This window comes from Tetrao urogallus, assembly GCF_951394365.1.
Source record: "Tetrao urogallus genome assembly, chromosome: 10".
Taxonomy (NCBI): Eukaryota; Metazoa; Chordata; class Aves; order Galliformes; family Phasianidae; genus Tetrao; species Tetrao urogallus.
This window is the reverse complement of record NC_136823.1, coordinates 15192257-15217426: the sequence shown is the minus strand read 5'-3', so window position 1 is coordinate 15217426 and position 25170 is coordinate 15192257. Positions and strand designations below refer to the sequence as shown.

At 40.8% G+C, this 25170-nt stretch overlaps 1 protein-coding gene across 1 annotated transcript in view; it reads right to left on the bottom strand.

Moving 5' to 3' along the window:
• The window catches only part of TAFA1 (TAFA chemokine like family member 1), a gene marked incomplete at both ends in the record, with an annotated part of 193253 nt that overhangs the window by 151234 nt on the left and 16849 nt on the right, over positions 1–25170 (bottom strand). The window lies entirely within an intron of this gene.

Genomic DNA, 25170 nt, shown 5'->3' with positions numbered 1-25170 from the left:
TCTCTTGATTTGTGTTCTCCCATGATTTCCTGCTGACAAGTCTATAAAACCAATAGACAGAAACAAACTGGAAATACTGCTGACAAATTCCCAAAGCCTGAATAGCACGTCTCAAAGCTGATATTTAGCTAATAGAGAGAAAAGCAATTACATTAAAAAAAATACAAGCAAATTCATTCTTCAAATGACTTATTTCTCATTTAAAAACAGTATCTTCCCTCTGCCTCCACTGTCCTCTAATAGTTCCTTTATGCCCACATCATTTTAGGTTGGATAATGGCTATAACGGCTAATTTCAAGATGAGTTCCTTCCCATTTTCCCATACAGGGAGCACGGCATTGCCTTTTGCTGTAAGGAGCTGACTCCTCCTCCAACTTAAACTTTAATTTCACCTCCCTCCCCTTCTCCAGGGACCATCTTGGACATCTTTCATCAAGAATTCCTCTGTCAAAGAGCACTCAGTGATGCTCCTGCACATCAGCCATCCCATTAGAGCACATGACTCTTGCAGACTGATCTTCAGAGGGATACGTTTTTTTGAGGAGAGCCAAGGAACTGAAAGCTTAGCAGTAGGCTTCCTTCCATTTTCAGCGTTTTCTGCGCCAAAAATATTACTGCCATATTAACGCATCTAACGCTCACAGCATCATTTGGCTTTGGGCTTACGCTCCCTCAGGAACTTTAGCATTTAGAGATAATTGACTTCTGGACCTTTTGACATTATTTGAGGCAGAAATATGTTTTAGATGTGCACATACACCCACTGAGCATAACAAGTGAGATGATCCGTTCTTGGAGCCATTTCCCCCACATTTACTTCTGAAGACTTTGCTTCAGACCCTGCTTGGAAAGGTGAAAGTCCCACTCTTAGTGGATAAAGGAACATTAAATTGCTCCTAAATACATTGGTCACTTCATCTGGAAATTTGGAAACAGAGGGAGCTGGGTACCAAGAATTCTATGTGGAAGCGCATTCCTGGAAGGATGAAATACCAGAACAGAATGTAAATATTCCCAGTTAGGCACCCCACTTCCTTTGTTTCTGGAGTTCTCTTACATTAGAATGTATAGAATTATAGGGCAGAGAGGAAAATGTTGGAAAACGCTGATCTTACTATTCTGCCTGATTACACTAGGAAAAATAACAGTTCCTATGTCAATCTATGCTGTATCTCTTTCTTGTGTCAGGACAATGAATTACTAAGATCTGGCATAAGCAAACAATTTACTGCTTAATAAGTACTTAGGAGAATTAGGGCCTTAATGACTACAACAGAGCCACTCAACAGTCCCCTAAAATAAATAAATAAAATCAATGAAGGCAAAGGAACAAATTGAAAGAGAAAATGAATTATGTGCTTCAAAACTCTTCCTCACTCTTTTCTTTTAATTTGAGTTTAAAAGCTTTGTTATGTTAATTACTTGCATAGCCACCTATCTGAAAATCAAATCTGGCCATGCCCTCGGCTTTCTACCAAGCATGGAATTGCTTTTTTGTTATTATTTTACAATAGACAACACAATGAATTTTCTAACAGATATACTTTATTTTTAATGGCTCTATAACACCAAATAACTGGCCCTGACCTATCAACCTGTGAATATCAGAATGGCATAACAAGGCTCACTTGCAGCCAAGGAAACATGGCACTCTGCAGTTATGTACCAATCTTTGTATTTCTCAGATTGTATTAGGATCTGCCAAAAGCTGCACCATCAACAGTATGAGTAGGCTGGGTTTTTTTGTGGTCTCTTATTTATTTTAATAGTTTATGAAATTAACATTAACCCTGTCAATATGTATTTCACAAAACAATTGAAATTATCCTCTTTATGAAAATCCTTTCCCCACCCCTACATGGTATTTAAACCAATTTATGCAATGCATCATAAAGTTTGAGACTTAATCCTGAACAATCTTTAAAGACACACTACTATAGCCCACAGCACTGCAATTAGAATTAGGCATATTTATAAAGTCATTTTAATACACAGTTTCCACGTCAATCTAAAGCTGTAAAAATGCACAAATATGATTATCATGAGTAGGAGAAGGTTTTTTATATCCCTTTTTTGCTTCAAAAATAACGTTCTGGAGCTCACGTGTCTGTAAATTTCCTTCAGGAATATTCTGTCCTCATTTTCCTCAAGATTTTATTGAGTCATGTTGCAGTGGACATCAAGGAGAATTCTTCAGTTCTCCCTAGCTACAGCCAAGTCCAGCTCCAGCTGCTGGATCCACACGACAAGGTCCGAGGCCGCCTGGAGCTATAGGCAGTACATGGAAACTTATCCTGCTAATGTGACATGGTTGAACTAATGGAAGATACAGAGCCACACATTCTTCTAGCTTAGAAACAAACAAACCAATTTAATTACTTAATAAATAAGTGCTGATTATGTGAAACAAATGGAAGTAGAGAAAAGCTTCGCAGAGGTGTTTGTTATTTCTTTGTCCTAGGGAATTTTGAGGAGTGGGATCAGAGCAAAAACCATCTCCTGCAACCCAGATCCCTAAAGAGATGATACCTGCAACACCAGGTGCAGAATTGCAGCACATGGCATATCAGCATTTTAAATGCTAAGAATAAACATCTGAATAAACCTGAGGATATTGAAACCAGAGGACCCTGAAATTATAGAGGTGATTTCTGGTCCTTATCTCTCTCTCGAAATAATGAGACTTGCTTGAACACAGATATATGAAAATGCATATTTTTGTCAGGAAAGAAGGGAGGATGGAGGATGGTGAGAGGCTGCCCAGACTTCCCAGAGCACCAGCAGAGGATTCGCACAGCAGTATCTAGCACTTGCTGCTCTAAGTTTAATGCTAAGGAGCAAACAGTTGCTTGAACACTGTGTGCTTACAGACACCTCCCATATTTTAGAACAAAGCCGTGTAAACCTTTCAGCCCCAGAAGGCATGCAAGCCAGACAAACTTTCTAAAGAGAAATCCGAGATCCAAAGTCCGCCATGCAGTTGTGAAGTGTCAGGAAGGCTGATGTCAAACATTCCAAAGATCCAAGTACTGCTCAAGTTAAATATATGACCAGACTCTCACAGCTGTCAAAAGCTGCTTATTAAATAAACAAAAGCTGATTAATAAGACACTTGGTGTTAAATGGTTAGCCTTCTGCTTGCTCTGCAGTGTGCATCCTACAACAATAAATGAAAAATCATCATGTCTAAGCATGTCTGAGCTATAAAGATTCTTAATATATTCCTGCAGCGATGCAGACCGAACAAAGAACCACCGACATGAAAAAATGATACAGCATAGACTAATGGAAAATTTGAAGTGCTGTTGCAATTAACATGAGGTCTATTCAAATCTTTGTGAGGAAATAACAAAATCCGCTAGAAGTTTTCTTTTGGGGCTGAAATAGGATTCAAGGTTCTTACTGTCTTGAGAAGAATTTCACAGTGGTGTTAAGACTGAAGAAGCCCGAGGCTATGAAGCATCCATGCACACAGAGGTTGCTCCCTGTCCCCTGCAGCTGAGGACCCTGGTTCCAGCCCACTGCAACTCAGGTAAATCTGCACCTACTGCAGAGGGCTGGACAGGAGCTGGCCAGAGAACCCCTAGGCAACACAGAAACCTGTGGCAGTCCTTGTAGCTCATGGGAACTGGAAGTCAATCAGGTTACTCTTCTGTTCTCTACATTAATAACCTCAGAAAGATTCCAAGCCCTTATTGAGCAGCCTGAATCCCAATTGCAGCCTACAACATCAGGGTGTGGAGCCATGGTACCCAGCACTCACTCAATTAATCTTAGGACACAAGTGAAATACCTCCATCAACATTGAAACGTAGATCTCTAAGAGATTCTGGTACCAAATTTTGACTCTATATGGTATGAGGGGCTTGAAAACTGTGCTTCAGGATGGCTTTGTGTGGGATAAATAATGCTACAGTGAGGATTATGATCACGTGTGCAAGATGGTGAGCTTTCCCCAATTTGAAATAGGAACTACATGCCCTTCAACCTCTCATTTCCAAGAACAGTCACTTGAGTTGAGCAATCTCAGAGAAATGTGCATATTGCATAAACCAAATAAAAACACCCAGGCACAGTGCAGCTTACATTTCTCTTCCCAAGGAGCAGGTGAGAAGGAAAATAAATACCAGATGTTAACAATATTACATAATAAACAGCAAAAGGTTTCCAGGTGCAGTGTATGCGAGCCCACAAAAACCTATAGAGAATATGAAGAACAACACTGGATGCAGTCAGTGCAGAATCTTCCTCTTCCTTAAGATCATGTTTTCACTTCTGGAGTAGTCAAAACTTTTTTTCAGACCTTTGGCTCAAAAATAATTGTTTTAGGGCTTGTCAACACAGGAAAATTGCTGAGAAGCAAATTATAAACACAGCCTGCCCTCGCTACTCTAAAAGAAATCTATGAGGACAGCTAGGACACAGTAAGCATAGGGCTGAATACTAAACTCATATATACTGCAAAAACAAATACATAAAATAATCTGTTATGAGAGTTCCCTGATAGAACAGCAGCACCAGGTAAAAAGAGCACTGAGATTTCTGAAAGCAAATTGCTTCTCTTAATGTTAAATAATGAGGCTATGGTAGATAAATAACTAAGTAATTAAAATGAAAAGTTAGTTAAATAGCCAGGTAGTTGTTGTTGATGATTTCTGAATAAAGAAATAACTACAAGACAGGGGCTATATGTTGTTTGTTCATCCCAAAGGTAGTGCTGTGCAATTCAAATTGATGCTTGTTACGATCCATGGAAAGAAAGGTTTCCAAATACTGGGTTTATGTCAGTCATTATTCAGTTGATTAATAATAAGGAGAAGGACATTTAACGGTAAAACACGATCTCTAAGCAAGTAACAATTAACTTGCAAAAGTTTATAAGTTGACTCCAAGTGATAAAAAGGAGAGTTTCACTTGCCTCCAGTGCAGTACAGAGTGGATGGTGGCTTTTATCCTGCCATGAAAGAAAAGGTAAAACAGCATCATCTACTTAAAGCCACCAAACAGAAATGCAGCATGGGACTAAAGACCACCAACACAATGAGGTGGTGCCAGGGCCTCCACAACCATTGACAAAGGAGGTAACAAAATACGTAGGCTGTGTGTTGGAGCTCATGTGTTACAAATTTGGGTCTGGTTAAACAGGAAAAAAAAGGAGGGTCAGTCATCCATTTTTTGTGCCATGGACTGAACAGAAGAAATTTGTGAGAAGCCTGCTCTTTCCCAAGGGTAAGTATTGCAAAACATTTCCGTCCTGAAGTGGAGGTTGTCTGTATGGAGTGCTAAGATCAGCACTGATCTTAATACACACAGGACTTAGCCTGCTGTGTGCTCAGCTTCAGCTGGGAAACCAGAAATCAGGAATTGTGTCCAATGTGTCCACTTGATTATGACAGCATTTCCTGGGATATACTAATGCTAATTATGTGCTGCTTGGTGAGGGTAGTTGAAAAAACAAACAAACCCACTCCAAACCACACCAAAACAACATCATCACAGTTGTTTTATCTTATTTTTCCTTTGAATCCTCATGGCTCAGGGATAACCTTGGCTGACAGCCTTGAGCTACAAAGATGCATGGATTAGAATTGCCCTGTCTGCAGACTGCAGGCATTAGGCTTGTGCATGTCTTTCTCAGGAGTGACACAGCACTGCAGTTTCAGCTTTCATCTCCTGGAAGTAAATAGGAGATGTAGGAACAGAACCCAGCTTTACCCTGACAGAGTCCAGTCCAGCTCATCCCATACTGCTTTCCTCACAGTGGTGACTCACGTTGGAAGAGTTTGCAAACACCATTTGCAAACAGCTCACTAATGTCTGGGAAGCAAACACGGATATCATGAGGCCTGGGGTTTGCTCAGCAGGAGAAGGTCTCTAGCATGTTTTTAAAACCTGGCTCTGATTCAGCCATCATGAGGGTCTGGGCTAGAATAGCTCTAGCAATCCAAGAGGCTTCCTCTCACTATCTGGAAAAGGAAAGGATTTGGTTCTTAAGGGTTAATGCCAACTGAATAAAGGCTAATGCCTATTAGTTGCCATTATTTTCCATATTTTCCTGAGTTCCTAAGAAATTTCAGTGCTCTGCCAGAGTCCTGGGGGTTTTATTTAAAGAACTGGAAAAAAAATAAATAATAATAATAATCAAACTGGGCATACTGTGGGAGTTCAGCACTGTAGGGAAACTCCTCTCATCTCATTGCCAATGTTTTCTGAACTAGAGCCAAACACAGAGCGCTTAATGTGCATCCATCAAATATCATTTTTCCCCCAAATTTCAGGGTTTCATACTCTAATGATCACTAAAACCAGGTTTGAATGTTCCTATTTTGATACAACAGCTGCAGTCAAATGAGCAACTCGGATAGATTTGGGCTTGCCTCTCCACTCAGTGATGTGCTCAGGCAGACAGAATGCACCTCTTCCAAGTATTCCCCTCTTAAACACCCATACAAATGCACCACAGTGTTTATAGACTGCACAAACCGTGATCTACTTCTAAAAAACAGCGAGATGAAAAAGATGAGTCAATTAAACACCGAAATGCACACATAAACTCACACCTCAGAATCTATAGCTTTTTTCCCTACGTTTGATCTGAAGGATCAAGAGACAGATGGAGGAGGAACGCAGGGAACAATGCAAAAAGTAAATCTTTCTTAAATAAGGCACACATACACGCACTGTTTTGACAGAGGTCTCTCTAAATTTAGTTTGTCTTTATTATGTATATTGATTTTGTAATTCCCCTACAACTCCCCACCTGAAAGTAGATGAGGAAAGTTACTTCTTAGGAGAGATTTAAATGAATTAACAGAGTTGCTGGGGGGAACAGAGGTACTGCGCAGACCGAGCATTTGGGAGCAAGGGCAGGCTGGTGTAGTTCAGCAGCTTTCACTGTGACACTCTGTGATTCTGTGACATACAATAAGGAGCACAGATAAGCCTTCTCTGAGCAGAACTAAACTGCCCGTCCCCCCCCCCCCCAGTATGACTCCAGACTCCCAAGGGAACAAGAAATAACTGCACCAAGCAGTTTAAGTGCCTGTTTGTGTAAAAGGATGACATCCTCGCATTGCATAAATCCTGCTCACCTGCTTTCTTGCTCATTTAGCAAGTGATTTACCGGAGGAAGTGGCAGTGTGACTGCCTGTTCCCTGTGCAGCACCCAGCTGGTCGATACCCCTGTGTGGGCCTTCATCACCTGCACCAGGGCCAATAGAGGTGCATCCCTCACCTCCCAGAGGTGCCTATATCACTGTGCAAAGGACTCACATGCCACAAGCCAATTACTCTGCCACGTATCTGCCTCTCTACAGCCCTCTGAAACATCCAAAACATGAAAAGGGCAAACAAAGTCATTCCAAGGCACTGGCAAATTAAAGCCTTGTTCTGGGCTTCCATACTGTCAGCCAGCAGTTCTCAGGCACGAATAAGCTGAGAAATCTCCCAGATTCAAACCCCACAAATGGAAGTTTCGTGCTGAATGGCAACCCCTAGTGCTCTGCTTCTCTCACAGCACTAGCACTAATTTGACTGCCCTTCCTAATATACCCCTGCAATCCTGCCTGCTCCCAGTGTGCCCAGTTGAAGTGGAAAATCATTAGTGCCTTATGCCTGATGGATGCACTGAAAAGCTGTGCCTGACTCTCAGCTTCGTGACCCCGGAGCAGAGCTTCTGAGCAAAGACATCATTTACCCAAAGCAGTCTCTCCAAGAACTACTCCCAGTGAAACAAAACTTATAGGAGCAACTGCAGATGCCCACTGCTTGAGGCTTTTAAACAAAATATTCTGAAGCTCTACAGGTGAAAAGATTTAATGAGCTGCTGCTTTTAAAGGCACAGATTATTTAAGGAGCCACACTGTTAACATGCATATACTTAAGTAGAAGGTATTTCTGTGGTGTTATCTCTCTATGCAGGCAGAAAAGGATGGGGCCTCTGTGTCTGCAGCTTACCAGGTTGGATGTGACCTATCAACCAGAAAAAAAAATGTAAAAAAAAAAAAAAATAGCCAAAAATCTTGAATCTGATCAGAGCTCAGTAAATAAGCAAACTGAGACTATTCATTCTGAACAAAGTTTACATAGTAGTAGTATGATGAATGCACACTTAAAAGTACATTTTAATTTTTGCTACTTGTCAAGTTCATTCATCATTTATTTTGCTTACAACTGAAAATGCTCAATGTGCAGAATAAGCCACTTTGAAATGAAGTGAAACAAGTCCTACAGTGGGAATGTACTTCGTATTCAACACACCAGTGCCAACTATCATGAATCATGAAGTTTATTGGAGAATTGGGGTGTTAATTTTGACAACTCATATTTCAAAGAGAAGCAGTGTTTTATTAAGCTGTACCCTTGAAGCACAGGAATCACTACAGCTGAAAAGAAACATCATTTGCACTATGAGCATTGGACTGTAAATTGCATTTAAATCCTAATCCAAAGTGAGGAGAAACTCTGTAAGGACACATCACTGATGAGTTTTATATGAACCTCCTCCATCTTGCATTATTTCTATTTTAACGTGATGCCCCTGCGATCAAACCTCATGTCCCACACTGACACGATTTGTGAATGAATGCTCTTGGTTTACCTTCAATTAGCAGCTACCTTCATTAAGCCAACAATAGAAGGTTTTCTGAATGGCAGCTCTCGTCCTTTGCAAAGGTATTTGGCCACATTCTCATGCAAGTTTGTGCAATAGACTGCTGTTCTCAGCTGGGGCTTCTGGGCCCAATTATTTAAAATAACAATATGAACCACATGAATACACAGTGCTCACAATTAAAAATTTAGTATTTCTCCCACAGTTAGAGTTATTTGAGACACCGTTTGTTTGTGCGTATGCCTGAATTAGCAAATAACTGTGGTGAAAATGCAGCATCTGTAAACAAATTCTGAAATGTTAATGGTGGCCCCTATATAGATATGCAAAAATATGGTCTGGTATAAATATTTAATTGGCACTTATCAGGAACGTCTCCAATGCAGACAGCAAACTCCCAGGCAACTTCTGAAGGTCAACCTAAAGAAACGTTTGTGAACTCCTGAGAGTTCCTTAATCCATGCTGCTACATGCAATATAGTTGAACATAAAAAAAAATAAAAATATTAGAGCATTTAAAGTTAATTGTAGTAATTTTCCCTTTTTTGTCAGCTAGTAATTTAGTGCCAGGGGTACATTTACACCCACCTGGAAAACTTCTGAAAATGACTTTGCACTAAACTTTCCATACAGAGTTATTTATTTCCAGGTGGGTAACACAGAACTCTTTGATGACTTCTCATTTCAGGAAGGAGGAGCCCATTCCCTCTGCTAATCTTACATGACAACTGTGTATTCCATCTCAGCCCTACAACACACTCAAGATCAAATCCAGAACCAACAGATACCATGCAACACATCAGATCCATCTCCACCTGTGTTCCACACAGTATCCAGAGAGCTCTACCTTTCTCAAAAAGTGGTAGGAAAGGCTGAGATTGTTGTGAGCAGACAGCAGGGAGGTTACCAGAGATGTACGTTACAATATCAGGCCTTAATTGGTTTTGCAATGTATGCAGGACCATCATTTTTGTATGCAGCTAGTTCCCACAGAAATGTTTATGCATCAGATTAAACAGGAAGACCTATTAATTTACATACACATCAATTTTGGTTTAGATCCATTCCCAGGTATGATATTATCAACACGTTACTACAGTTAAAACAAAGATTAGAATCCCTAAGTAATATAAGTGAAAACAAATCTTTAGACAAATGCTTTGGGAGGGCTCTGACAGTCTTTGTGTTTCCATTCTAATGACTTTCAAGTGGAGCAACTGTGGTTCTGTACCTAACAGGCACAGAGGGGAGGGCTGCTAACATTCTAGCATGTAGAAGGAATTACAAAGGCATAAAACGAACACAATTTGAGAGCATGTAAAAACTTTCACAGGATTTTAAATCCCAGATTAAGAACTGATGTCATCAATTATTTACCTGTATTAAAGGTCTTTTCACCCCATAATAAGCAAATGGCACCGACAGCTGTACACATCTATCAAAAAAGAAGTCTGTCAATCTTTTAATGTTCCAAAGGGATAAATACTCCAAGATGGCCCAGCCTCAAAAGTTCTGAAGAAACAGATCTGAAATCGAACTCAAAACATTAAAAACAGATTTTAGGGTTTGAAAAAGCTCAGGAAGGAGTCGCAAGTCAAGGGCCAGATCCACAAAAGTAAAGCATTCACTAACAGGGACAGCCACTTTTAGGGGGATTTTTGGTAGCACCTTCAGGCACCTACATAGCTGTGTGTAGTGTAGCCCTGTTCCCAAGGACCACAGAACACCAAGAAGGTGTTAGTCCTAAGCAGGACTAAGCAAATGCTGCATGACAGCTTCAGTGCTGAACCTATCACTTCAAGGAGTGATTTTTATCACCCTCTTCATAGATCCTCACCTCCAAAATTAGCCCTAATAGCATCACCTTCAGAACCAGTCCTGTAAAGCACTGACCATAGTGTGTGAGATGCTTAGTGTTTTCAGCTCCTAGGGAGAAATAATAATTACACCTTAAAAAAAAATAAAATAAAATGATGTTGCATCTTGCTGACCATAGCTCTTGATCTGTTAACTGATAACCACAAAGTGAGAGTACATGACTTGAAGCAGCAGGCTGGTCAATTCGACTCGTTCTTCCCTATGGTGTGGATCTAAGCATATAGAATATATGTGGCTAAGAAATCTTTATTGTTCTCACAAAACATGCAAAGGGAAGCATTCAACAGATTCAGACAAAAGCAGAATCCCTCTGCAAATGGGAAGAATTTGGAATCTCTTTTAGCCTTACACTGAAGGATCAGCTTCTTTCAACAAAATGGAGTTGTTTTGGGGGGCCCTTTTGCATCCTTCAGTTCACACTTAACATAATTCTAATTCAAGCCTTGTACCACAACAGGTATCCAATAGTAACTAAGCAGTGCCATTTGCAAAACACATAAATATTTCATATAGTTCTTAAAGCCACAAATGCCAAATTGGAGAACATGCAAACATCAGAGAATTCCACCTCTAAAAAGGGAGCCCAGCCTTGGGATTTGGGTGGTATCTTGTCAAGGAGACTCCTTTTCATTCTGCAGGCTGCAGATAAAATTCATGACAACCTTACAAGTGGGATAGTGTTCAATCATTAAATTTTAACCTCCTGAGCCTGATTGGAAAGCAAAGCTGTTGTTTCTGTGTCATTTAAAAGAGGCTCTAAAGGGCAGCAGAAGTGTTTGCTGTACCAACTGTTAATGCCTCCACTGTACTGTCTTCTGGAGGTGATAGAATTGCACAGCTTTTGGATTAGGTTTTTCTTTTTTCAGAATTGACCTGAGAGATGAAAATAACATAGGAATATCAGTCACACACTAAGATTTCTGGGGACTTGAAGTGAAAGCGGCCACTGCCACCATCAACTATGTGAAGAGCAACAAAATACCATCATTTCTGTCATTCCTATAGCTCCAAAGGACAAAATTAAGGGCATCAATTCAAAAATAGGAAAGGCAGAAATCAGACTAAAATAATCAATATAAATTGAGCTGTAAGGATTGGCTTGTATACGTAGCAAGTGTTGGCAAACATCATCCTGTATTTGTTTACAAATAGGTTTAATGCATTATGCATGCAGTGGACTGATAGTGTTACACCCTAGAAAGCTGCCTACCTTGCACAAGCTTGGACATCAGATAAGAAGAGGACTAAGCAGAAGATTAATATTTCATATTGGACAATTTGAGCCAAATCTACTTGGGAAACAAATTAAGCAAGTTGCAAACTAATCTCAAAAGTCCGTATCACCAAGATTTCATTCAGTTCTTCAAAAGCAGCAATCTGCCTCCAGGTGATGACCAGAGCTGAGTCTGTGTTGTCGTTAGCAGGTGAGAAAATGAGAAGAGTTAGAAAAGTGGGATAAGGTTTTCTTATACAAACTATCATTGCAGAAGCACATTCACCAATGTGGGGAAACAGCCAAAGCATCCTTTCTCAGCTCAAATTCATATACCGTCTGCCTGCCCAGAATGTATGAGGAAAAAGCAGGAAAATAATAATAATAAAAAGTCTTTTTAGAAATGGCATACTACCAAATGAAGTGCCCTGGGGGTGGATGCTCCCTCTCCCACAGAAACAGAAAAGTAAGGTGCTGTTTGATGGGAGCACAAGTCGTGACTGCTTCATGCCATCCCATCCCCTGCATCTCCAGCCCTACACTGAAGAAGTTCGAGATAAAATGTTTTTAAAAATCGTGCTGGTTCTTGGGCAGCCCTAACTTGAAGGATTTGATGAACAACTTCTCGTCTTTGCCATCTGATAACCCCCAGCCACGTGCCTCTCAGCCTTCTCCCCTCCAAACTAAGGGGCCCCACCACAGACCCTCGATTTGGTGCTGTCAGGGAGCACTCTACTTAGGAATATAGAGTTGTCTTCTTCAACCGATTATTGTCAATCCAGAAAATAGGTACATTAATAATTCATCTAACCTATTTAGGTTGACATCTACCAGTCAGTTCTGTGGTACATAAAGACTTGATTGTGTCTGAGATTTTAGACCCTCAGAAAAGGGCTTATTGAAAGAATAACTCTTCCTTTCCCTCTCTCCCACAATAGAGGCTGATTGAGAAAGAGCTCCCAAGCATAAAAAGGGTGTTTAACACCAATCTACTGGAGATTCTGGCAAGGAATATGGAGTCATAAAGGGCCTTTCTCCCTCCCTTCCCCCCACATCATATATTGTTTGCCGGCTCTTGTATCCAAGTGCCAGTCTTTGTCAAAATTGATATTGTTCTGCAGATTCTGTTGACTTCAATAAAAACTTCAACAAAGATATTGTGGAATATAAAGTACTCCAATAAGATACTTCTTAAAATGAAAATTTAGAGACATATTTAGATGTTGTGTATTGAAATGCAGTTGATGTATTTCACATTTTGCAACACAATGATAGTAACATCCTGCACTACATTTCTATTGACATGCCTTAATGTAAGATGTTTGTACAAGTGTCAGATATACCCTTCACTGCATCTCAAAGCAGACACTTTGCTCTAAATAAAGGGAACTGCGATTTGATCAATGCAAACCAATACCGGCTTTCAAAAGAACATGAAAGGAGATGCAGCATGAAAGAGAAGCAGAAATACTGAACTACTATTCACTTGTAAAAACGCATTGCAAAATTAATAAAAACACAAAAATCTGGGAGAACAAAAGAAACTCCTCATGAAAACAAAGGAAAATTCCACTTCCTAGCCTTGCTCAAAACCTGATGTCCTGCTGGGAAGGAGTGCCAGAGAGTGGTCGTGCACCATCCATAGAGGGCAGGAGATCACAGTCAAGAGGGACACTGCTTCAGCCAGGGCCACAACTCCTCCTGGCCAGGGCTTCCCCTTGGCTGCCGTTCCCTGAATGGATGCACTCCTCAGAGCAAAATCAAGCTGCTCATGCTAAGCCATGGTCAGTGTAAGCCTCATCTCATCCCTACTGCTCACAATGCTCAGTACATCCAATCTCAGCTACCAAAGACAGAAAGCAAGTTAACAACGCAGCCCATTCCAAATGTGCCTTAAGCAGTGCTGAAGGAAACGTTGCCAGTCCCTTCCCTCTCTTACTATAACAATTCACCTTCTTGAAAGCATCTACTGAGAAGGGATGGCAGGACCTCATCGGACTGGAAAACAACAAACATATTGTAACAGCAAAAAACTGAGCAAAAAGTTGCACTTGGTGATGAGGTAAAACTGGAGCCATTTATCTAGTGCTTGCAATGTGAATTGTATTTTGCTGGCAGGAATGAAAGGGATCCTGAACTGGAAAATAAAAGTGAATGCTCATTCTCCTTCTCTTCCCTCTAGCCAAATCTTGTAGAAAATGAAAAAAACTGTAAGGAAGGAGAATAAATTTAAAGAGGTACTACATGTTCTGCAGGAAATGTAATATCAGTAATCATTGAGCTGTTGATAAACAGAAGGCACTCCCATGACGAAAAATTAGACAAAGCTGTGCATGTTGTACACATTTTCTCAAAAAGGATAACCTTGAGCCTGAAGATACTGAGGGAATAGGGAGCAACAGGATCATCGTGTTGTACCCCACATGCCTTGCACCCATGCTGCTGCTGAAGGGTGGAAAGCAGCAGCACTCTCAAGGCTCTGGGGAAGGCACAGCTGGTGTTTGCTCCTCTTCAGCTAGTAAGGAGCAGGGAGACAGCAGTGAAGTCATCCAGGGCATTCAGCAGCAAAACTCAGACAGGAAATAGCACTGGGACCGATTATATATTTATAGGGTTCCACACCCCATGGTCTAATCAGCATTTGTGGTTTAAAACTATTATAAAATCATTTGCTGGCCTATAAACATCCCATTGGTTAAGATTATTAAAAGATGACTGCCGCCAGAGAGCCAATAACATCTTTTAGAGAGCTGTGCAACACTAAATTAAATCAAAACAACAAAAAAAATGTAGCAGAAAGGCACTCAGAAGGAAGCGAGCTGGACTCTCTTGCTTCCATAAGGATGACCTTCAGGTTCCCTAATGTATTTAGTACATCCACTGAGACACTACAGCGTACTCGCCTTGCCCGTTTGCAGCCCGCAACACTGCAGCATCATTCTTTTCCCATGTGCCCCGAACTACTTTGTAAACTATGGTCATCCCTGCTCTCTGTGACCAAAATTAATTATCTGATAAATAGAGTTAATACACATGGCTGCTCTGCAACAATCTGTTGGATGGGATTAGCATTCGGAGGCACTGCAGCAGGATGTTTGGGTTACGCATCCAGAGGACCCGCTGCAAAGCGATCCTCCGTGCTCATCACGGCCCAAGGGGCTCTCTGATGCTCATATAGTTCCTGTGGATGGACAACCTCATCTCCAAGCAGAGCAGCAGACATTTCAGCTTTAAATGTAGATACCAGACCCAGCGGCCAAAACATTGCCTTCCAGCATCAATATAGCTAGACAAGTCAGAAAGCGTTCAACGTGTGCATCAGCGCACAGCCACTTTCATTTGGCAACAGCCTAGAATGCAGGCAGATGCTCCATGAGCCCCAGATGCTTTGGATGAGAGGAGACAGAAAACAGCTAGATAACATCCATCCAGAAAAGGGACACTTTCCCCCCCCCCCAACTAAATTAGTACGAGGAAAAATTAACAGCAATAATAGAGCCCAAACTAGAATATCACAGCCGTCATGGCTTTTCTTCAGCATCTTAAATTAGTGACAGGAACTAATGCTGGAAACACACTCGGGTGTGCTCTTTCCATTTCAAAAGCAAAAAAAGAAGCAAAAATATCAATTGACTAAGAGTAATAGATAGTCCAGTGCTAGAAACAGACCAAATTCAGTTAGCATGAGAAAATCCTATCCCGTAATGAATTCACTTTGAAATCACCAAAACAGACACTTTTCCCTCTCTCTCAGCCCAACTATCTCTGACTGCAATGGTCTGTGACCAGAGACATTGAGAACAAAGCATGAGTTTGAGCAGAGAAAACAAAACCCTTCTGATTGCAAGTTCATGCAGCCAGACCCAGAGTAGAAGCACCCCACCTGTTACCAGCTGAAGCCCTTCTTTAGGAAGCTGAAAACACAAAATACACTCCAGAGCAGCAAATTCAAGTAGAAAAATACAGAAAAACACATAACAAAAAGTGTGCTACTCTCTGCCCAGCCCAACAACAACAGCATCTTTGACACCTGACAGACAGACAGATCCTTTATCTGGAAGGAGGAAACGAGCAGTGCCCTCAATAACCAGAGGTGTCTCCTTTAGCAGATGACTGTGACAATTTAGCAGTTTGTTACAGCATTTAATTGCATTTAGACAGCCAAATTGGAAGGGCAGTTCATTCCTTACTACACTGACCGGTGCTTCTTAAAGACAACTGGTAATGACTTGCTGTTTATTTGAAGGTATTTTTTGCTTCAAACAATTGGAAAGAAGAAAAGCCTTTCCCAAAGCAGCTGTGTGTTTACCTGCAAACCTAAAGGAGCCAAAATATAAAGAAACATTCCTGCTTAACAGGTAAAAGAAATAACTATGTCAAAAAGCACAGGTCCCCAAACTCCACAGCACCAAAGCTAGGCAGCCAACTTGGAGCACTGTATCAGCAATGAATATAAAGATGTTATAATTATGAAATAAACAAGAGAGTTTGGCAGAGCAGATTACAATAACAAAAAGAGAATAGACAGAATGCTTACCTGCATCCTGGGCTCACTGCAAAACTCCAGAAGAGGGTTCTCCAGAAGAGATCCTTCCCCACTGGCAGTAAGCACTTAAATAGGTCTAGGAGAGGTGCAGCCAGGCTCTACCCTTCTGGCAGCACAGGTGAATTGCTTTCACCTGTGCTTCCGTGGCTGAATCACTGCTTGCCTCAGGTGATCAATCAGAGGTCCAGGCCGTGATTCAGCAGTGCCCATACAAGCATCTTTTCTGTTTGTGTGATTATTGTGAATCAAGAGCTGATGGCTGAAGATTTGTTTCAGTCTGCAGCCCAAGCTGCTGTTGCCCTTCAGAAGTTCAAAGTGAAAACTTTGAAGATGGATACAAGCATATGAGCTCGACATTTGGAGGATGTAGGACCACTGGAGATAACAACTTGCTGCTACTGTAAAGCAAGCAGGAGCCTGACTGACATATCTGCCATCCCCAGATCCTTCAGCAATGTGCCATATCCCCTGCATCTCAAACTTTACCTTTTGTCATAGATTAAAGGCATTCAAGATATTTTCTTTTATTTTCCCAATATTTTAAAGAAGGGAGACACCGACTTTTAGTGTCACTTGCATGAATCAGGTTGCTTCAATTAGTCAGTGCAGCATAAGCTTGGATAAACATGGATTTATCCAAAACGCGACTTCCAAATAGAGAACATCATTGGCCTGTAAGACATCAAGAATATTTACTCTGCCTTGGTTACAAGGCAGCCCAGAGATCAGAGGGATGAGCCATCCCAGATGTATCCTGCACCTGTGGCAGGTGCTGCTCTTTCCTGGAAGAACACTGAAGCATAATTCAACCTGAAAATCGCAAAGACTCATCGACTGTTACAGATTCAAGACCCCAAGAAATCCTTGATTTTAATCAAATTCCTCAAGGTTTCTCTGAAGAAAGAGTATATATCTGTAGCTTCAAAGTTGACCTAGAGATTCCCCAAACTTGAAATCAGTTTATTAATTAAGAAAACATACAACTTGTCACTATATTTTCTGTTAAGCACAAGTCGTATACTAGAAACCTTTTAGTGCTTTCCATGAAACACTGAAAATTATGCACTTCAGGGTTTTGGACGCAGTGAAAGGCCACCTGCAGTTGAAGTGATTGACGTGAAATTTTACGTTATTACTTTCTCCTCCAGCTCTATGGTAGAGGGCAAATGCCATGATGCCACCTGCATAACGCAGACACAAGTAACCTGTCATGGTGAATCAAAAGCCTTAAAGGAAGTCTTCTTCAGAGTCAAATGTGTTTGAGTACCTAATGCAGAGCAGAAAAATGTAAACAGGCACTGACTGCTAGACTCCTGACAGGCTTTTCATTCAGCTCTCTTACATCATGGGCATCAATGCCAGAACACAGAAGAGAACAAAGGAAAAATAGTTAAACAAGAATGAGAGCTTCAAAGGGATGATATCTTTCAGGCTCTGTTATAAAATATATATTACTGCTGGCAGATCAATATTACCAATCTCTGTCTGCACTTCCATCTGTGGAAGAAGGAAATTCTTCTAACAGTTGCCCTTCCAAAAACAGATTTCAAAGATATGGCTCTACTAACACCCAGAAGATTACGATACTGAAGCCATAATGGTTAATTACACAACAGGTTACAGCTAGTACTCACTAAGGTTTGTCCTAAGGAAGCAATGCGAGAACATGTGCATAGGGATCATCAGCACTGCGGTACTGATTGGTTAATCAAACCGTGCTACACAATGCCACCATTCAGACAGACATCCAGTCACCCTCCTCCTGCCCAGAAACTCCCATCATCTTGCACTGCATTTTGCGGTTTGTAAGGAGAAACAAACAGACCCAATTCTTTGTGGTCACAGTTCTGAGAAATTCACTCTTAATTTGGGGCTGCTATAAAATGATATCCATAAAGCTCAAGCCTTAGACAGTGATGTTATACACTGGAGACCAGCTGACTGAGAAATACCTATGAGACAGTTTTCAGATATGTTCCTGCATTGTGCTTATCTCTGAGCATAGTGACGAGCAGCCGTGAGCAACAGAACTGAGCGAGGAGCTCCTTCCAACAAGGGCATGCAGTGCAAGAGCAGAAAAGCAAATACAAAACATTGGAGTTCAACTGGTCCTTGATAAACACCAGGCCTTCATCCATGACCCACTTGCCTGCTGTACTCCCTCATTTGAGAGCTCATTGGAAAACACCAGGTGTCACGCAGGATTTATTACAGGCCCTCTGTATATGATTAAGTTCCTTCTCAGCTTCAGGCAAGGCTAAATTAATTTGACTTTAAACTAAGCAAATGTTAGTCTAATGTGCGCATGTGTTTCTGCTCTTCCCTGAGAGAGCAGGTCCTGCTTTTTTGCAAGCAGCCGAGACTCCTTTCTGAAGCCAATAAGCATTTTGATTGATTAATCACTAAGGATTTATTGCCTAGTGAACAAATGATGTATTATCTAAAAGAAATGGAGCAAGTGGTGTCTGTAGGGATGTGTCTGATGATCAGACACTGAAGATGAGACACACATTCCTGCAAAAGCATATCTATCATTTTAACTGGTATTATTTGCAGAGGAATACGCGAGGAAGGAAGGAAACAACCTGCTTCCATGTAACTTTTTTTTTTTTAAAGGGTAATCAAGCTTAGTATTTTAGCCCAAGGAGACACGTCCTTATTCACATTCGGAGTAAGCAGCGCTTAGAAGTAGAAATGCTTGACAAAACATGGTAAGAATGGCCAGTACTTAATCACTTTGAACTCAAGGAACTAACTCATTGGGTTTTTGTGCTACATCGATCACATAATTCCCAATTACAACCTTGATGTAAAACTTCAGTTTCTTGGGTATATGAGTTAGCAGCTAATTATTATGTAAGTGTTAATTATCCTTAGCCAATACAAATTTCTGAAGTCTTTGGGCTCTTTTCTTTATATCCACAGGAAAAGGAAAGATGTTCTGGAGAGTGAGCTCTCCCTGTTTTAGCCATAATTTCTACTTTGTCACCCACTTCAGATGAGAAACTCTTCAAAGCAGGAATTCCGAGCCCTGTATCCTGCAGAGAGCCATCCCACCTTCCCAGAAAGGTGAGGAGAAAGACATGGGTCCCACTGGGGTGATGGAAGCACGGCCCCACTTTAGCAGCAATGAGCACAAGGTTGTTTTGAAGCATTGAAAAGGGAAAAATAATGTGAAACAGCAAATACAGGAACAGCCAAGGAGCCAGGCTGGTATCTCTGCGCAGCACTGCTCTGTGCTCTGCACTGATATTGGCTTGCTTGGAGCTAACCTGCAGATCTGCTCATAATGCTGCACTGCACAGAATGGATACTATGCCTTGCTGCTACCACTATACAAATAAACAAAAGCTGAAAAACAGCACATGGGTTTTGCACTTGTTTCAATCCGTTTGAAGCTGACTGTTTGCAGTCCATTGGGTGCTACAGAAGAATCCTAGCTATCCCAGATCCTAATTAACCCTGGTGATCATGTCAGGACATGCACTTCTTTTTTTAATAGACCTGAGAAGAATTTATGATGAAACACCTTCAGTTATCCTTATCGCACCTATTTTGCCAATAACAGATAATTTTAATGACAAATATTATGTAATAGTCTTAACTATCAGAAAACACTTTGCAGGTATAAAACTGTAAGAAAATGAAATGTTCTCTGCAACATTAATGGGCTCTCTTGGACAAGTTACGTTTCAATGAAATATTAATTTCTGATCATTTGTCATGTGTTAATTAGCAGAATAAGCTGTAGGAAGTCTAGATTACCATGCAAATGTTAATTAGGTCATAATTTATGTTAAGCATTTCTAAGTATAGGAGCAACAGAATCTCATTTAGCAGCAGTTGAACTTTAGAAATAATTTGCATTTGCAACAGCTATTTTTCTATTTAAATTTGACAGTTACTACATTTTAATAAATACTAAAGAATCCACGTTTAAATAATGAAAAGGTTTGAAGCTGTCCAGACTTTTCTTACCCTTCTGCCCAAAGACACACTTCTGCTAGAAGTCTTTGGACAGGGATTGGGAAGCTGGGAGCAGATGGCGAGGTTGCTTTCCAGCGTGACAACTCACGGGTGCCTTAGGTGGCCTGGGGATGAACTAATGGCTTTAATTTATATCAGAGCCAAAACAGAAAACCCTACAAGGGCAGAGATGCTAGCTTGTCAGGGTGGTGTTGGAGGTCACCCTCCATACAGTCAGTTGCAGAAGCAACGACCTGAGGAATTCACCTTTTGTTTTTCTAAGCAAGTGGCTCCTAGAAGCAGTTGAGATGAAGATGGCTGAGGAAGAGGAGAATCCTTTCCAACATTTCTCCCACAGCTCCATCAGGAATAAAATGAGGAGATGGAAAAAAGAAAAAAGAAAAAGGGGGGGAGGATGCTCCTGCATTTGTGAGTCAAGAACGTCCTCTCACCTCAAGCTCCTTTGCAGGTGGCTTCATATTTTGTGCTGATTACAAAAAGTGGCTTTTTGTCAACTAATTAAGCAAGACTTGCATCCAGCCCAAGCCACATGTGACCTTACAGACAGCTTTTGGGGCTGCTGTTGCTTATTGGCCCATTACCTGCCAGTCTGAGGCAGCAGAGAAGCTGGCTGTGTCGGTATTTTATGTGGAACAACTATTGAAATAAACAGCTGCAGTGACACATTGCAGTGGGATGAAGATAAATTTATTTTTCTATTTCCACACTCCCACAACTTTTACACCTCCCCACACAAATCTGCCCAAGCTGCTTCCACTTGGTTGGTATTATCAAAGGAAGAAAAACAGCATTGGGGCTCCGAGGGAATACTGGCATCGACTCTCCCTTCCTCACTTTGAAGGTCAACATTAATTGTTGTTTTAATTTGTTGAACAGCACTTCAATTGACTTTTTTCAGTTTTTGTTGTCGTTTTGTTTTTAAGAAGGAAAAAAAAAAAAATCATTAAATTAAATAAGAGTTAACAAAATTGATGCAATCCCATTTCAAACTGCAATGGCCAGATCTGTCTTCTCCACGATACTTCTAAAGCACACAGCATCAAGTTGGAAAATCATAGTTCAGCCATAATGCCATATGAATTGGGAGCTAGAAAAATAATATATTGGAAACAGATATCGTAGAGAAGAAATAAATTTTAGAAATACAAAATTTAGGATCGTTGCTCTGAAAAAGGCAAAGTGGGAATAACACGGGATAGAGAGACAGCAGTGCGAGGGACCAGGAATAATCAAGGGTAATGAACAAAGATTTAAACAGTTAATTTCCAGCAGGTACAAACAAAGGGGATGGACACAGGAAAGCATAAGTAGCTAATGACATGAAAAGATCAAGCAGAGATTTACTTACCATTCTTCATAGTAAAAAAACAAGTGAAGAGTACTAAAAGATGCCACACACCAAACTGATTTAATAGTCATGTCACTTTATTACATGTCTACATAGCACACTCACCAGTATTTTACTCTAGCAGTACTATGCATGGACTTTTATGCATGGTAACTGCTTAGCTCTGGGTCACTACACAAACTTGAGCTATACTACTAAAGGGAACAGAAAGCTAGAAAGGGGGAAAAGCAGGTCCCTGTATCCCACTGTTGCAAGGGAAATCATTTCCCTGTGGCCAATGAATCCAACACCAGCTCACTGAGCCATAGCACCAGCAACCCTTGGCAAATAAGGGATACTTTGTGAGCATGCTGCACATGTACATAGATTAGTCACCACAGATATTAAAAATGTGAGTTTCTCCTTTTCAGAGAGTTGTCTTTAATAAGTATCACTGATAGTATTATGTGTAGTATTGATTGCAGTAATTTAAGCCTCCCAACTCTGAGGGAATTCCCTGCTCCACGTTTTAATTAGTATTATTTTTAAACAGAACATAGTTATTAGCAACATATTTCAGCAGAGATGAGCTACAGTGTCTTGCCCTCTTTTTGGAACATCACTTAAATCACTTTTTTACACTATAGCAGCGTTGATCTCACAGCATCTCTAGCCAAAATAGCTTTCTTTCACACTGCCTATACATTTTTCAGGGCAGAGATACGATCGATACAAGCAAAGGAGTCTGAGGAACTCAAGAGGAACAAGAATAGTTTTTGTGGAATTGATGTCGCCATGCATCCATTAGCCCTGCTCACTAATTAGGAAATTAAGTGTCTGATTGCTCCCCTCTACTGAAGGTCACCCTTAAGGCCCTAACATAGGGATTAGATGCTAATTAAGTGCTTGCTGGCTGCTGCCAAAGCATGGGCTACAAACTCTAGCAGATATCTTGTCCTAAGTCTGATTATTATTATAAACAAATACATATATGCACTTCTCTATAAACAATATTTGAGAGCTCACAAGCCTGAGGTTTACTGCTGCAGTTTGTAAGCTGATAGCCCACCACACACATATACCTCATTTTAATAACACCTTCCTTCTTGCAGAGCAGCATAGTTTGGCTCACATTAACACAACAGGGCAATTCCACATTATGCATACTCATAAGTTAAAACTTAATATTGGTTAATATTACCTACACATTTTAATAGCTTTTTTAAAGTTATTAATCAAAGCCTGAGAACCACACAACACACGTGATTTTAAGATAATCTTTAATTAATTTTTAATTATTAAAAGGAGTATTCAAAACAAGCACACCATCTTAAAACCTACACTAAACAACAGAACACAAAATGCAGAATTGCAAAGAACCCAGATGCGACGCTTGAGCAATACACGTAGCAGCCCAGCTAGGGCAGCAGGACACCAAACACACACAGCAATCAGATCTAGCTAATATCTTCTGCTGCAACTACCTTGGCTTGGGAACCAGTACAGGCTCCAAGAAAGACATCTTTGTCTTCTTTAGCAGTGTGTGGATATCCCAGAATAATCTTTTTACGAAAGGAATATTCAGAGGACTAAGACCCATTGAAATAATAGCCCTATGCAATTGATTTTTTAAACTTGATGCCTTTTCACAGTAGATGCCTAATAAAAATCTAAACCAGTGCCCCAGGAGGGGCCCTTGTATATTAGACACGGTCTCTTGAGTTCAAGAAAAATGTCTCTTATCCAAACTATGGATATTTGCAGTTAGTTTCTAAAGCAAGTCTTCTATATGCTATCAGAGAAACTATTCTAGCATACCAAACCGATTGTTACATCTAATCCCGTATCCCAACAACAACACTGAACTGGCTTAGTACTTTAAAAGGGAACACAAAGCACTGTCTGAACGAACTGCATGAAAGCCTGAACAATGAGGTACTCATGAAAACGCAAACACCACAATAAGCAGGGAATAAATCTGCTGAGAACAGACCAAAAAGGCTATTAAAATGAAAACAAGGAGTTCATGGTTGACATAATAAAGAATACAAGAACAGCAAGAAGATACAGACTAAGGAGAGTTTTTGTTTCATCTTTACAGACAGACATCAGGACTGAATAAAAAAAGTAGGTGCGTAAAGATAGAAATAACCAGAGCATGAGACGAGAGTCTGAACTTCTGATTGAGCACGCAAGCTGGAATGATCACATCTGAGGCAGGCCATGCAGCATGATGGAGAGATGGTCTGAGTGACACAGCTGAGGAGCTGAAAGTGACACTACTGCTATATGCAAGATGGAGGTGTTCAGGGGATGATACTGAAAAGTGAGATTCTGCTTCAGCCACAGAAATATACAACGCTCTGGATACAGTGGTCAGTGTCAAAAGCCAAAAGATATGGACATAGCAGAGATGGGAGCAGATTTTCGTGCAGGCATGACTGAAATTTGCATGACGGCCAAAATGAAGCGGTGAATACAATTACACTGTTAAAACAAAGACTGTAAACAGAAAACAGCACATCTACAGATGTTGTCATTAGTCATTTGAAGCCTCTAGTCTGCTGAATCCGAGATTGTGGTTGATTTGTGGTTAGAATATTGGTCTGTGAGGTGATTCAGTAGTTCTCTCCGCCTTTACTGAAGAAAACTGTCGCCTCTTCCTTCTGTTCCACGACTAGCCAGACACTTCTTTGCTGCCTGCAGACACAGTTATGTATCAGCCGCCCTCATGGCACTGAACGATGGTTGTCCTGATACAGATTTTCTGCCTCAGTGGAAGAGGTTAATTTCGCAGTGGTTAAGATCAAGAGCCTCTATTAACCATTCACTCCTTTCTGTGACGGATCACTTAGCTCATGTGAAATCTTTCATAAGAGCAATGAATACAGCTCACTTTGTAAGAAATTCTACGCACATTTATATATACATATATATAAAATCCCAGAAAACAGTTCTCCAGTGCCCCTAAGACTTTAGGGCAAGGCTTGTAAAAAGCCATTGAATCAGTGCAGTCTTACTTGGCACCCATGTTTGCTGATGGAGTAACACTACAATGAAAACTCAACTGAGTGCCAAGTGCCTGCTTTGGAAGGAGTTCTGTCTTCTCTACAGGAGTAGCAACTTCTTCCATCACCTTTTCCTTGCCAGTTTTGGAGTCTGAGCTCCAAAGTTTGCATCATTTAGCAGCTTTCAGAAGCGCTGCCACCCTCACAGCGTCAGCTGTTTCCACCCCCCCCTGCAGCCCATCTTGGCTCCTGGAATCAGTCTCCTTCTCACACATCAGGAGAGCCTGGAACTGCTTCCCACAAGCAGTGTTCATCTGGCATCACTCTAGCACATTGACCCTGCCATCCTGGTGTGTACTGTATTGTCACACTGCAGGTAAAGGCCCTGTGCCCATACTTTAGGAAGAAGAAATCCAAGTCAGCAGGTTTTACTAATCAAAAAAAGATTAGCACAATGATATTTATGACCTCTACCCATAAAAAGCAGTCAAGAGAACTTCTCTCCCTTCAGAAAATGAACAATTCATGGGAGTCTCACAAATGGTAATTAGCATCAATTTAGCTGATTGTACATTCAGATAAGTTGTACATAAAATGGT